The following is a 15,380-nucleotide window of genomic DNA, read 5'->3' on the forward strand; positions in this document are numbered from 1 at the left end:
TGGGATATCACAAGAACTTAGAATCCAGAAGACTATTGCAAGAGTTTGGGCTTGAAAGTGGAGCCTTAAAAAAGTGTTAATGTCTTCCCCAGCAGCGTAACATTTCAGGACTTTTTCCCTACTCAACATGCAGTGTATAATCCTTTGGGAAGTAGCAAGGAGTGGATGGGATCGCATGTCAGGAAACACTTTTTTTTTAAAGGACAACTGAATTTGTAGTTCGATTAGGCTATTTCCTGGTGGTTTGGTTTTGGTGGTGTGGTTTGTTGTTTTTCGTTTTTTTCCTGCCAAACTTAATACTCTATTCTATGGTGAAAATTGTTCCCTAGGCAGGATGTACAGCATAGTGCACTTCTAGCCCCTGAAATTTAGCAAAGATGCTTGCGAAAATTTGATTCTTGATGAAAGTATTTTTTTACTTAGATAACCTGCAGAGATTGTAAAAGGCTTATAGCTAAATGTTAGCTTTGCTTGCTGTCTTTATGCATTGTTACAGGTGTGTAGAATGCAATCTGAGGAGAAATCCCTGAGGAACAAAGTTAATGAACTTCAGAAAATTAAAAACCAGTTTAGTAAAGAATTAGAGATCAAACAGCGCACAATCCTGCAATTTAAAAAGGTATTCTATTTTTTTAAATTTTAATTGCTTTTAATTTTTTTAAGTAATCCAGTAATGGGGCAAATTTTCCAACCAACAGGAGAAAGCTTACAGAAATAGGGGTAAAAACAAGAGTATCCAGATGAAATTAGTCTTAATGGATGCATGAAAGATGTTTAAAGAACTTCTCACTGCAGGACCTTGGCAAATTGTTTTAAATCGAGTAATCTGCCTAGTAAATACATACTTAATACCTGCAGATACCCTGATTCTGATTAGTGACACTTAGATATGTTAATAGTAATGTCTTCTAAACACTTTTTTAGTCAGCTTGAATGCTCCTTTCACTACATGAAAAACTTACTTATTCTCGACTGTTTGTCTTTAAATACTTCATTTAATACTTACTGAGGCTCAGAATGAAAAGCTACTAATATGTAGCATGTATATTTGTTTCTTTCAATATGTTTTTGACATGTTTTCTTTAATTCGCTTTCAATGTGATATTTAGAAGCAGCCGAATAATGAGAAGCTGGAAGAAATCTCCAAACAGTATGAGAAAGTGTGTAAAGGTCAGAAAAAGCCCTTACTGTGCCATTTTTTGGGTGTGGAATGGCAACATAATGAGTTGTGATGTTATCTAATTTGGAGAGTCTTGCATATTTATATTTTAAAATACTGACAAATCCAACCTGGGCATTAAAATGTTACAGTCAGGAACTAATTTTTATTGAATCATTTTTAGCAGGAATATTTGAAAGCAAAGAAACAGCCTCAGAATAAGAAACATAAGCCCCGAAGAAAGACTGGATTTGCTATATCAGTGTTAACTTACTCGATATTGGTATTTATTTGCCACTTTAGTTGGCCATGTTAACAACATCAAACACTGAAACATGAACTAGCACAACAACAGTTTCTGCAGGTTTGATAAACACTCAGCAGTTGAACAATAGTTAGTTTTTCATATAATACAACCCTTAGCCTGACGTTAACACTGAAATGCTCACCTAAATCAAGTGGATGAGAATCACTTCAGAATTCTGGATTTGGAAAGTTCTGTGAAGATACTCTATTTCTTTCTAATAGAGCTTTAGATCTCAGGAAATGGGGGAAATTGCTTGTGATGAAGGCACTTTGGGAGAGTGGGAACTAGGATGGGGGCTCATCTGTAAATTTATTTTCAGATCTGTGTGTGTTGAGGTTTGAGCTCAGCCGGCAGCCAGTCGCCACGTGGCAGCCGTTCACCTCCCCCCTCCCCTCCCCAGTGAAATAGGGGAGGGACAAAAAGAAGAAAATTCGTAGGTTGAATAAAAAGAAAGAATTTACTAAACATTACAAGAAAACAACAGTAACAGTAGTGAGTCCAAAAAGCGGGTAAAATGCAGCAGTGGCTTACCGAGCGCAGCGACCGCCCCCCGCCCCCAGCAGCACCCAACCTCACCCAAAACCTGAAAACGGCAGCAAGGAGGCAAAATTGTTTTGGATGTATTGTGATAGCTGCTTTAAATCTCTGTTTTGATTTGTTGAGTGTTATTTAGGCATTAATTTTATATAGTACATAACAAACTTCTAACAGTTAAAGGCTTCTGTTGTCCCTTTGTGGTCATAGCTGATAAATCCAAGTAACTTCAGTAGAAGGATGTGAATGTGGTCAAATATGCATTTAAAACTGTGTGTTATATAACCTCATTTTGCGTACTGACTAGAACTGGAAGCATGGAAGCAGAATTATAGAGAGCTGAATAACCAGAGCAATAGTGACTGGCGGCAAAAGATGAGCAACACCGTGGAAAAAAGCATAGATGAAAATGAGGAATTCATAAAGCTGCAAAAAGAACTGAAGGTAAAACATGGTGATGTAATTCATGCTTAGGTTTAAAACCATAACTTTCATTTAGGAGTCTAAATTTTTTTTGTGTCACTATCTTCAAGAGCTAGGGCATGATGTGGCAAGTTCTTACACTGGTGAAGGAAACCTCCTCTAAAAACTGCAGTGCGTCAGTGCAGCAAAGTCTGGATGGAGTGTCTTTGTAATACACAGCATCACTGATGCCCCACAGTGGAGTGCACCCTTCACTGTGGTGTGCTGCCATGGACGGTGCTTCTCTAGCTGGGCTCCTCTTACAGCTGTCCTGAACAGATGTCAGGAGCTGGATTGTTTCAAACCTTTTTCCCATCAGTTGCTTGGGCAAATAAATTGGACACTTTAAAGATCTTGTGCTTGCTGTGTGACCTGTAAGCCCTTCCCGTTAGGCTGAGGGTTTACCTCTTAATTCTCCTTAGATTAGAAAGTAGCCTTTTTTCCCAGGCGGCTTTTCAGGTGCCTTCTCTCTTGTGTGGGAGAATGTCTGACAAGAGGTTTGAATGTGGTAGAGAAGGAGGCAAAGTTGCTGTGGATTGAAGTGACATTCCTGGTTACATACTATCTCTGTTTCCCATTCAAATTGTGCTGCATTTTTTGCTTTTCAGTCTTGAAGTAGGTTTCCTAACATGACCTGCAAGGCAGTATAAAAGATTGGGAATTTGTAAGTAAAAAGGGTCTTTTTGCCATTACCTTTGGTGTAACTTTAATAGTGTTTGTGACTTACCCAGAGCATTTTTAGAGGAAAAATAGTCTGTTCCCTGAAGACATGCCAGTCTGAATAATAAATTCTGAAAACTGCTAAACAATTGTTTTAAATGGAAAAAAACAAACGAGAATGTAATACTTGCACTTGGGAATATGCTGGAGTAAAACTGTGCTAGTATTTCTGTTATCTTTTTGAAACTAATGTGTTTAACGGTAATTTGGATTTTAAGACTTCTTTTTGTGTCGCTTAATCTCTGCCTATGGCTTTATTTCTGGTTCCACTAAAATAGGAGAATGAGGCAAAGTATCAAACTGATAGAAAGAACTGGCCGGAGGAGAAAATGAGACTCATAAGTCAAGTGAAAGAAGCTGAGAGCCATTGCAACAGAGAAATGAGAAAATTTGTGGAAAACGTTGGTAGAGCAACAAGCAGAAATTGTAAGTGACTGGAGGTCTCAGCAGAGTCCTCTAGCGTAAGTCTTTAGTACAGAGCAGATCTCGTGTCAAGTGTTAACAGTGTGGGCGCTTGAGGGGAGCTGGCCTTTGTCAAAGTCCCCTCACTTTATCACATGGCAAAGCCTACATGAGATCTTCTCCGTGTGAAAAGGGAAGAACAGGAGTGTCACAAAATGAAAAAGCATAATACCTAATGGAAGTGCAAGTGCCTGTTCCTTTCTGTCCTATCACCACCACCACCTTGCTGTAAATTCTTCAAACTTCATCTTGTGTGTAAAACACCAATAAGTAACCTATGCTTAAATGAATTGCTACTTAATGAAGCTGAGAAAACATACCTTGAAAAACAAGGTTTCTTGCTTGGCTTTTCTGAAAAAAAGAGGCGGGGGGGGGAGGGGGGGGAGGAAAAAACCTATGAGGCTTTAGCAGGAAGAGAAGAAGCAGGCAGTAGTTGACAAAAAAAGCTTCTTTCCAGTAAAAATACTTGGTCAAAATGCTAGTGGTTTTGCTCCCATATCGCTTTCAAAGTAGAGTGACTGATAGTTAATAACAAGGCGGATACCTTGCCTGGTCACTGGACTGTATCAAGGTTGTAATTTCCTGAGCATATGAAATTATTATACGAATCTGTACAATCTAAAGCTATACTTGCATCTAGAAGTAGTTAGCAATGACCTTCTGGACCTGCAATCAGTACAGGAGGATGTTAGGAGCTTAGGACTACTTTCACTTTGTCTGTGACTTTGCTTGCCTGAGACTTTCCAGTAATAAAATCAAAAAGTGGGCAAGCAGGAGTGGTGGTTCTTGACAAAAATTCTCTTCACAAAGAGTATAAGTATAGACACATTTTTTTCTAATTTGAAGCATGGTTTGGTTTTGTATATTTGTAGTGAAACTAGTTCTGTGTGAGCTTTTTAAGATCTACATCTCAAGTCTACTAAGGCCATAAGATAGTACTAACTATGCCAAACTAAACTGTCAGAACAGTTCAGATGGTTTGTAGAAGTTTTGGCTCTATTTCAAACATATTGAAATTGTTTGCAGCTAATATAAAAAAAGCTTCATGCTTTTCTGAAACTGAATTTGTAACAGTAACTGAAGTTTCAAAAAACTTATTAGTTCAAATAAACACTCAAGTCCATTTGATCATTTGATTGCGATTTGATTGGACTGGAAATCTGAAACAACTATCACATCTGCTGCCTTTTTCACAGAACCAAGAACTTCATGAGCAAATGGGAGGTGAACTTTTATAACCCTACATAAGTAGAGTAAAATAAAAATTTTGCGTTACATCTTCCCAGGCTGTTATATGACCTTTCTTGACTTTAAATAGAGGCCACTCATACATGAAGTTGTTGGCTTTTTGTTGGACAGCTGGCTGTTTGAGCCTGCAATTCTAAAACTGATGCTGCTGAGTAATTGTAATGATGCTCATGCACATGTTAATTTCTTTTGCCAATCCTGCAATTTGTGGCAATTTTTGCTATGTTTATTAGGATAAGGAAACTGATACAGAAGAACTAAGAAAACAGGTGGCTGAGAAAGATGACTTTATAAAGGCATTGAAACAACGCGTTAACCATAAAAGTCTTCAGTCTTTGGCAGAAGTACCTTTACCTGAAGGACAAGATAAAATAGATCAGTCTGTAAACAAAGAGGTATGTTTGTTATATTTGTAGAAAGTATGTACTAATGATATGTTGTTAATAACTTCGTTGTTTTGTTGTTTGCTCACTATATATTTCAGCAATGTGGGGAATCTCCCAAAAGTTACTTCCTGTAGTTCTTCGTACTTTAGCTGTATCATTAGTTCTGAGTTCTTGTTCATTCTTCCCTCTCCCTCTTTCAAGTCCCCTCTCAGAAATAAGAAGTACTTTAGTTAATAGAACATCACCTCTCTATACACTATAAAACTTCTGTACCTGAGGGAAAAACTAGTTAACTAATCCAGGTTCTAGAGATCTGAAGACATAATATTTGTGATGTCACCTCTGTTTGGTTATGTCAGTGGTAAGGGGATTTCAGCTCAAACAACTTTCCCGATATCACCTATAGTGTGGTAATAGAGATGGTTCTGTAATTAGAGCTGCCAGTCCATATGGGGTTCACAAGAACAGAACAGTATCTTTCATCTTACTTAAAAACAAAACAATATTTGAAGTTTACACAAAGAAAAGATCGACTTTGCATATTTCCTGAACAAAAATTAAAAGGCTTGCACCTGTACTGAGCCTTCTGATTCTGACCAAATCCCTGTGTGCTACATGAGCAGTATTCAGTGAGGTAGTTTTCCTGTTAAACTGAATTAATGCTATGTGTCTTCATTGCTAACTAGTAATGAAGAGAGCTGAACATGGATTTCCTAGCAGACCCTCCCCTGGCTGCTGGAAGATGCGATTCTCCTCTTGTGGCAGAACTGGACTGAATGATAAAATGCATCTCTTCATCTCTTTCCTGTCTACTGCCAAATAAGACTGGCCAGTTTCTTGCTACTTCATCAGTTCAGCTAGTGCCGAATAGATAAAGCTTGTGATGTATGAGGGAGTAGAGAGTAGCTGTCAGAATGGTTATTGCTTTATATAGCTTTGTAATGGCAGCTAAGAGAGCACCATAAAATTAGTTATTTTTGCTATAAAATTAGTTCTAGAGAAGAATTGTTGTGAACAGTTGGTGCTGAAGTATTTACCTCAAGCCAGTAGCAGCAGTACTTGATGTTATGAATAAGGAGAGGCTACTACAGGATTATCATGGGAGAAACTGTTATGGTGGTGAAGTGAATGGGATAGAGTTTTTGGGGGAAGTCAAATAATTCTCAGGAAAGATATAGTGGAGATAAAGAAGAAAATCTAAGGTGGTCAGGACGATGTGTGTCTCCTGCCTTGTGAGGAGAGGCTAAGAAGCTGGCACTCTGATTAGGAGAGGTTAAGGCCACCAGAGGGTTGTGGGGCTGAGGTTTACAAAATCATGGCTGCGATGGGTAGACAGAAGGCACAACTGTCCTTGGTAAAATCCTGCAAGAACTGGGCAGCGCTTCATGAAACTAATAGGAGATAATTTTAAGACAGTTAAGATAACATATTCCTGTATGAAGCAGCTAGTAATCTTCTGGAGGTGGTGGCAACAGGTACTGTCAGCAGGGATTAGAAAAATTTTGTAGTAGAAATCCATAAATATATTTTTAAATGGATACTCTGAGGGTTAGGCAGTGGTGTAGACTCTGACAATTCTAATGCAACAGCTGAGAATGCTGGGAGAGTATGGAGAGAACAGATGACAAGGTGACCAGGATCACACACGTTATCCTTAAATAGCATCTCCCTTTGCCACTCTTGGGGCAGAATATTGAACTAGACAGACTGTTGGTGAGACCCACCAGGGCACATCTTATGATGGCATCGTGAGTCGAGGTTACTGCCTTCGACTTGTGTTGTCTTTCAGCCCAGGTGTTCATTAGCTGTCTGCACTTGAGCTTTTGTATTGTAGCTTTAGAAAAATCAAAATATTTTGAGGTTTACAGTTTAGCATAATCTTTTCTCATTCTAAATATTTACACTTCATGGAAAAACAAAGCAGAACTAATCCTTTACTTGGACAAAGTATTCCAGTTAGATATGATGAAGTTAAAAGGAATTATTCATTATCTCGATGTCTTAGCAGTGCCTCTTCATTAAGTGAGGTAGGTACAAAACTGAGATTTAAAAATTTTATGCAGTTGTATGGGTTTTGCTAAATGCAGAATAGGGAAGAAAATGTATCCTGCTGTCTGAACAATTCTAAAGTTTTCTTCTGCAAATACCTTTCTCGGTGATCAGATCACCTGATTTAGTGGCTTTTGGTAGAAATGAAAGATGTGTAACATAATCACGTGAATAGCTATATCTGACTTCAACTGCATGCTCTTGAAATCCTACCTCTCACCAATGCTTATGAAGTGGCTGATTATTAGATAAGTCACTTGAAAAAAAGATAAATAAACCCTTTTAAATGGATGAGAAACAGCAGGGCAAATTGGATTTGCTTTCTTCCACTGCAGGATTCTTGTGTGTAACTTTGTTAGCTAACGACGCTAGCCATTCCTACGTAACTTTTTGATTGCTAACTCTCATGAAGTAGCAGTTACAAAGAAAAATGTTTTTATTAGCCAACTGCATTTTTGGGAATGCAGTGGTGCTCGTATTCCCACTCAGAGTCCCAGCTAAACTGCTGCCACCGAGATGCAGGAGCTGGGAAGACCATAGCTCTAACTTGCTGGTTTTGCTAAGAAAAACAGGTTGGGTGGATGGTGGAAGGTAAGTGCTGATGAGGAAGAAAAATTGTGCAAACTGACTTTTCCGTCCCACCCTCCCTGTGCAGTCCGTGCGGTTTGGCTGTGAGCAGGTACAAGACAAGGTTTTCAGCTTGTGGGCAGCGGGCTGCCTTAGTGCCTGCTCTTCCTCCAGAGAACAGGTGGTGATGTAGAAGTCTCTCATAGGTTGAATTTGGCTTGTAGCTTGCTGGTTGGACCTCGTTACTTGCACAACTTCTCTGGTGTAGAAGGGGAAGGGAGAGTTCCTTAAAGATAGGCTAGAGAAAGGTTATACTTTTCTCTCAAAAGCTCCCATTACTGCCTAGCTCCTAAGGAGCGGCAGAGTTAGGATGAAAGTCATATCAATTCTACTCCTGCTACTTGTGAAAACTGTGACTGTCTCTGCCCTTGAGCAAAATGACTTGGAAACAAAGTATCAGGCTGAGTTCAAGTTCTGTGGTTGTGGATAGAAACATTAACTTTTTAAAATGTAACAAAGATTTAGAAAGTAAGGGTTAAACTCTGCTATGCTTGAAGTAGATTCCTTCAATTAGAAGTGTTCTGAAAGTGAACAGCTGGAAAATGGAATGCTTACTTTGCAATCCATTGGGGAAAGATATGTATTATGGGTTTTTTAGCTCAGTTATTTCAAAACTTGTGTTCTTAAAATTTCCATGTATTTGCAGGACCATTCAGAAATTGTCCTTCACTCTTCAGAAGTGTCCACAGAAAATGGAAATACTAGTCAGTTCCCAAAACCAGAGGTGGAAATCCAGTTCACAGCTCTGCAACCCAGTAAGATGGAGGTGAAGCACCAGGGCAGCACCTTACCACTTACAGTTAAAATGCTCAAGCCAAGAAAGAAAAGGAAGAGTGAAGAGATGGATGAGGTATGACTTAGACCAACTGACAAAATATGTTGTGCAGTTTTTCAATTTATTACTCCGATCATTTGTTAAAATCCTATCCTTTTGATTCTCACTGAGATCCTAAGGATACATAGAGAGAATATTTAAACCTCTTCCCCCCCATGCCCCGCCCCCTGCCAAGTGGTGGATCTCTGGCCTATGTTGAATAAAGTCATAGATTTCAATTTATCCAGACTCTGGACACTTGTCCCTGATCGGTACTTCCTCTTTACCTTTTAATTTCTCTCTCCTTGCTCTTACTGTTTGCTTCTGTCTCTAGCTGTGATCTGCAGGATTACAGACCAGTTCAATAGAACTGCTTCTTTTGGTTTAAGCAACCACTGGTATCAATTATAATCTCTTCTAATAGGCAGTTACAAGTTAAGCCCCTGGGCTTAATCAATGCATTTCAGAGTTTCAAGACCACTTCCTTTGACTTTTTGTCCAGTCTGGGTTTTCTTTGATCTTTTTGTACTTAGAGGGAATATACAGAACTAATTGCATGAGCACCTGAACCTCCCTGTTTTCTGTAGAACTTAATTCCTCTTTAATTCCTTCAGCTGTGCTAGGTTACATGCACCAGCCTTCCTAGAGTGCTGTGGTGTCTACATGCGAGACTAAGGCTTCACAGCAGTTCAGGCTGGTAAAAATCTTCTCCGCTCCTACTCGAACTGCACATTTCTTTCCTCTGCCTTTTATCAGCACTAGCACAAACACAGCTATCTCTACAACACTTACAGAGGCTCTGAAACCCTGACACCTCATTGTGGTGGTACTTACATACCTGTAATCTTACTTGTGGGGCTTATGAATCTCTGCACTTGTAAGGACTTCTGCAGCTGACAGGGGGGTATAAGGGAGGTGACCTGTGGATCATTTGCATAAGTGGTAAGTGACGCTTTGAGTGAGTTTGTCTCAGCTGGGGAGTGAAGTGTCTGATGCTTTTCTAGCATTCTCCTTCAAGTGTTCTCAAGTGGTGTTTTTCTAATCTCTTAGTAAAATAGTTAAGGGAAATGGCCACTTCAGTGATTAGTGTTCAACAGTACTTCGATAAACTCACTTTGTTAAATTTGGATTGCAAAAGTAACTGTTAAAAGCTGTGTAAGTTAATTCATCTGGAATTGAACACTTCATTCTGGAATAATGTGCAGGGTTGATTTAAACTTCCTATGTCTTGAACCAATTTTCTTTGAGAGTAGTATTCTCTTAGGCTGCTGGAAAAGTAAGTGTAAAAATAATCATCCTTCTGAAGGCACTGAAAAAGTACTGCACTTATCTACAGATGGATATATTTCATCTAACGTAGTCACCCATGTTTTGAGAAGACTGTTTTACTGATCCGTTTATAAATCCTCTCATAGTGTAGATGTTCATACCCCGATGGGATAACATTTAGCTAAGTAATTTTTCAATAACATGGAACTAATTTTAAAAGTATCTTATTGCTGGTTTATTCACCTGAATGTTACTCTTAAATATTTATCTTCATGTTACATATGCCAAACAGAGATAGATTATAAAGTGATTCAGTAACTTTAACTGTTACAAGTCTACTGAAGACACAATTTGGTTTTTAAATTTCCTAAAACTGAAAAACACTGTTAAAACTAAAACTAAGGACTGAGGGGAAACCTGTAGTGCTAAAATAACCACATACTGCTCATGTCAAATTTTTTTAAAAAAAATAAAACAAAACCCCCTTGGTTTTTTTAGAAACAAACAAAACCAGATCTTTTGCAGAGACTCCCTTCTAATTAAAGAACAAAACCCTCTTTCCATTTTCTGATGCTGTTACCAGCTGGTATGGCTGTCGGTTATCTGAACTCTCTTGGCACCACTTCACGAGATAGAAGATGTCATTACAAGACAGCTTAACCAGGCACTGTGCTACCAACCTGGCTTTCATACTTGTCACCATAAATCTGAATTTACACTTAGATTTATTAATTTCAATTTGTGTGTTGGCTTGTCAAATCTCTTAAAGACAAAAGTATAGGAAATAATGGAGAGAAGAAAATAGTAAATGTCAGAATGGTTTGACTACAGGCATTTCTAGTTCCCTTCCACAAGTTTGTTTAGCGTTTCATTCACATTTGAATAGTTACCTCTATCCAGTATTAGTCAATGCCTCCCTACTGTTAGTCATAGCATTTAAACAGTGGCTGCTTCTCTAATACAGATAATTGTTCTTTCCAGAAGAATCCTAGTTAAAATTTGTCATATTTATTTTCTTAGGATTTTGTGAAAAGTGAGAACAAGAAAAATGCAAAACCTGCTATGACTAATTCACCTTCTACAAGCAACAAGACAATAGTTTGGTTATGTTCAATTTTGAAGTTAGTTCTCCTTTCACGAGTCCACCTTTTCTGTATAGGTGGACTCGTGAAAGGAGCAAACATTCTTATGCAGCAGTATCTTATCCTTATCTATGTATTTTGATAGGATTCTTAAACACTTACGTTGTCTTCCTACTAAACTTTCTAAGCTAACCAAAGAGAGTCAGTCTGTATTTGCCAAGAACGTGTACTAGCTGCAGCGTACAGGGATTCACAGGGAAGGATGTTGCATGCTGAGTAGTTACGAAGACTAGTCTGAACATACTCTTAGCATATGTCATGTTATAGGCAATTCCTTTTGAGGTAAAACTAAGGTTTGTGTCATCTATATGCATGACAATTATAAAAATATGATTTTAGGCCTTAGTAGTAACCTGGGCAGGCTCAAAGGGTGGACAGAAGACTTATTTTCACCATCAGTTTCCTTCTGTTTTATAACTAGAACAGCTGGTCTAATGAAATACTCTAAAACTTTGAATCTACTTTTTTGTAAAAGAAACTATCTGTTTCCTATCTTACTCATGCCCTTAAATGTATTCTGTGAAACTCTGATAATTTTTTTTCTTTTGGGTATAAAATAAGGTTGTCTACATTGCTTGCTGTGGCAGTATCATTAGTATAATGAACAGAGGTATCAGTAGCAAAGCTCAAAATGTCAGCTTGAAAATAACATTGAAGTCAAATAAAATGGAATTAAACTTGAAGATAAGTCAGTTTTTCAACTTAAACAATGATCTTGTATTTCTGTACAGATGTCTTCTACAAAGTTGTTTAGAAACGTATACCCCTTAAGAAAGCAAGAATCTACTTCAAGTAAGAAGTCAGCTAAAAAGAAAGATGGAACACTACGAAAAACTGGAGATTTTTTTCCAAAGTTCTCCTGTTATTATTCGCTCTAAAGGTTTGTACAGAATAAATCAGGCTTATTCCATGTTATCTGGGTATTGCTCCAGCTCTCTGTGGTCTCTCTGATATGGGGGGGTTTTGTGGGATATGGGGGTGTGATTTGGGGGTCTATGGGGGGGTTTAATGTGATTTGCCGGAATATGGGGGTGTTTGGGGGGGAAATGTGGGGGTGATTTGGGGGGATCAGGGGGGTTTTGGGGGTGTTTGGGGGGTATAAGGGTATTTTTGAAGGATATGGGGGTTTGGGGGTGATATGGGGAGGTTTTGAGGTGATTTGTGGGGATTTGGGGAGATATGGGGGGTTGGGGGGATTTGGGGGGATATGGGCATATATGAGGAAGTTTTGGGGAGATTTGGGGGAATATGACGGGTTTGGGGTAATTTGGTGGGATATGGGTGTTTGGGGGATATGGAGGATATAAGGGGTATTTTGGAAGGATATGGGGTTTTGGGGGTGATATGGGGAGGTTTTGAGGTGATTTGTGGGGATTTGGGGAGATATGTAAGGGTTTGGGAGGGTTTGGGGGCATATGGGGTGTTTGGGGGGATATGGGGAAGTTTTGGGAGTGATTTAGGGGATATGGGGGGTTTAGGGATGATCTGGGGGATATAGAGGAGGTTTGGGGGTATAGTTGGTTTGGGGGTGATATGGGGGTTTGAAGGGATATGGGGGTGTTTGGGGTGATTTGGGGGGTTATGGGCTGTTTTGGGGTGATATGGTGGGATATGGGAGGTTTTGGGGTAATATGGGGATATGGGGGGCTATAGGGAAATTTTGGGGTGATTTGAGGGGATATGGGGGGGTTGTGGTGATATGGGGGTTGTCTGGGGTGATTTGGGGGTGCTAAGGTCTGTGGGGAGCACTGTGGGGGCACGGTTTGGGGGCAGCTGTAGTGCACTTTGGGGTCACAGCCCCCCCCCTTTCCGCCTCCTCTTCTCCCGCAGCCGCCCTGACGCACTCTGGGCAGCGTCTGTGCGTGGTGGTTTACCGCTCCCGCCCTGGCCCCCATAGTGACCACCCCCACCCCAGCGACCCCCCCATCTCTGCCGGTCACCCCCGCCAGCCCCTCACTTCCCCGTCCCCCCCCAAGCCCGGTGGGTTGCTCTCCCCCCACCCTACAAGTGCCTTAAACCTGCCGGGCGGGGGGGAGGAGTGTGGGGGGGCGTGGCTTGTGGAAGTCCCACCCCCCTTTTATTTTTGGTGTATTTTGGGGGGTTTTCTGTCGGGGGGGGGGCGGGGGTGTCCTAAGGGAATAAAGAACCTTGCAGTGAAGGTGTGGGGTGGAGTCAGTGTCAATGGGGGGGGGTGTAGGTCCTACAGAAATATTTGGGGGGGGGCTGTGAGCCTTCAGGGGATCGGGGAGTGGGGCTGGGGGGGCTGTGAGCCTCCAGCTGCCTTGTCAGCAAACCAGGCTGCCCCGGCGTGCCCCAGCACGGCTGTCTTCTCCATCTGAAACTTTGTTTTAGGCTATTTACAGCATTTTTTATTTGTTTATTTACTTGTTTATTGATTTAAAAAATCAAAGGCAAGCTGAGGTCTTGCTCAGTACCGTGCCTGCGGGCCATCTAAAAGGTATTTGTACCCCCTGGGGCTGGCGGGGAGACCCAGCGCTACGGCTGCCCCCTTCACCCACCAGAAACCCCCGACCGGCTCCTTACTTTGGGAGCGTTTAGTACTTCCCTGTGCAGAGGAAAATTGTGTTGGAGGAAACCCCCCAGGCGCAGCTGCAGGACTCCAACCCAGGAGTGGGTGCAGCGTTTGAGGGGAGGGTTTCTACTGCCCAGAGGGGACGTTTGGTTTGTACCATTGCCATGAGTTCGGGGACTCTGAGGAAACTGCCCGACAATCCGTGTGCAGGGATGAGGGCCCCGGGGGACAGCGAGCTGCCGGGGACGGTGGCCCCATAAGGACCTTCAGCCCTTCCTGGCCACCGTGCCCTGCCTACGTCTCGCCCTCACCCTGAGCTCACGGCGCTGCTCCTGGGAGAAACCCCAAACTCCCCAGGACATGGTGCTGGGCAGCCTGCTCGAGCTGAGCCTGCTTGAGCCCAGCTTGGACCAGACGACCTGGACAGGCTCCGTCCAACCTCCACCCTCCCGCGTGACTCTGGGCTTGGGTTTCCCTCCTACAGCACCTCGACTCAGCCCTGACGCCCACTGGGAAGGGTGCTGGGACAAGGGACCAGCCCAAACTCCTCCCCCAGGATCCATCACAGAACAACAGCCCCCACTCCAGAATGTCTTGTGGCAGACTCGGTCACAAGAGAGAAAACAACTTTTTATTGCAAACAGCAACGCTGGGGGCCCCAAAGTCAGCGGATCAGGCGGTGACAATGAATCGGCACCTGCAAGGAGAGAGTCAGAAAGCTCTGGTGAGTCCCTGGCGGCAGGAAGAGGCAGGGTTGTGCTGCCCTCTCTGGGGAACACCATGTGTGAGGAATTGCTGACGGCCCAGAGCAGAGAGCTGTTGCTGGCGCTGGCTACGGGGTGGCTCTGGCGCCTCGTCCCCCGGGCAATGCCCTTCGAGCCCCGAGCGCGCGCAGAGACGCGCAGTGCCCCTGTGCCACGCCGCAGGGCTCGGCCGGGAGCCCCTGGGCCCTGCCAGGGAGTTATTTCCAGACCCCGCGCAGCACCGTCCCTCGCTGTCCCTCACCAGCGCGTTGGGCTGACGCAGAAGAGTGTGGAGAGGTGTGAAAGTTGGGCAGAGAGCCCGGCACGCACCTGGGCTGCCCGACCTGCTGCGCCTTCCTGCGTCTTTTCGCTGGTCCGTCGCCAGAAGCACCTTCTCTCTTCCTCCTCTTCTTTTCCACGCAGCTTTCGCTCTCTTCTCCCCAGGCTTCTCTTCTCTTCCGGCTCCTCTTCTTCTCCTCGTCGTGGGCAGAGCCTGCAAATCTTTCCATCCCACAGCGGGATTAGATAGGGAAAGCCACGACCCACTGGAGTCAGTTCTGATTTTAACCAAAGCGAGCTCATTTTACCTTCTTTCCTCTGGAAACCTGGCCAGTTGTTCTGGGCGCCCCAGGGAGTCTGCCATGCTCTCGGGGGTGGCTCGAGGCAAAGCTGGCGGTGCCTAAACCAGAAATGTCACAGTTGGCATGTGGCAAGGGGTGACCTGGAGTGGTAAGCGACTCTTTGCTAAATTGGTACCTGAGATCTCCAGAGGAGATGCCTTGGGCTGGTTTGCATCAGCCACAGTTCACACAGTCCCCCTGCTGACCCCCAAATAGACCTGAGGAAGCTCTGATGAAGTAGGGCCTGAGCAAAACCCCCCTGAACTTGACAGCTGCTCCCCTCTGCCTCTTTGTAGGCATTTTGT

General features: G+C 42.5%; 1 pseudogene; it reads left to right on the top strand.

Annotated features, from left to right (window-relative positions):
• The window catches only part of LOC141918791 (kinesin-like protein KIF20B), a 30,272-nt pseudogene extending 16,244 nt beyond the window's left edge, over positions 1–14,028 (top strand).
• The last annotated feature ends 1,352 nt before the right edge of the window (positions 14,029–15,380 follow it).

The sequence above is a fragment of the Strix aluco genome, chromosome Z (genome assembly GCF_031877795.1).
Source record: "Strix aluco isolate bStrAlu1 chromosome Z, bStrAlu1.hap1, whole genome shotgun sequence".
NCBI lineage: Eukaryota > Metazoa > Chordata > Aves > Strigiformes > Strigidae > Strix > Strix aluco.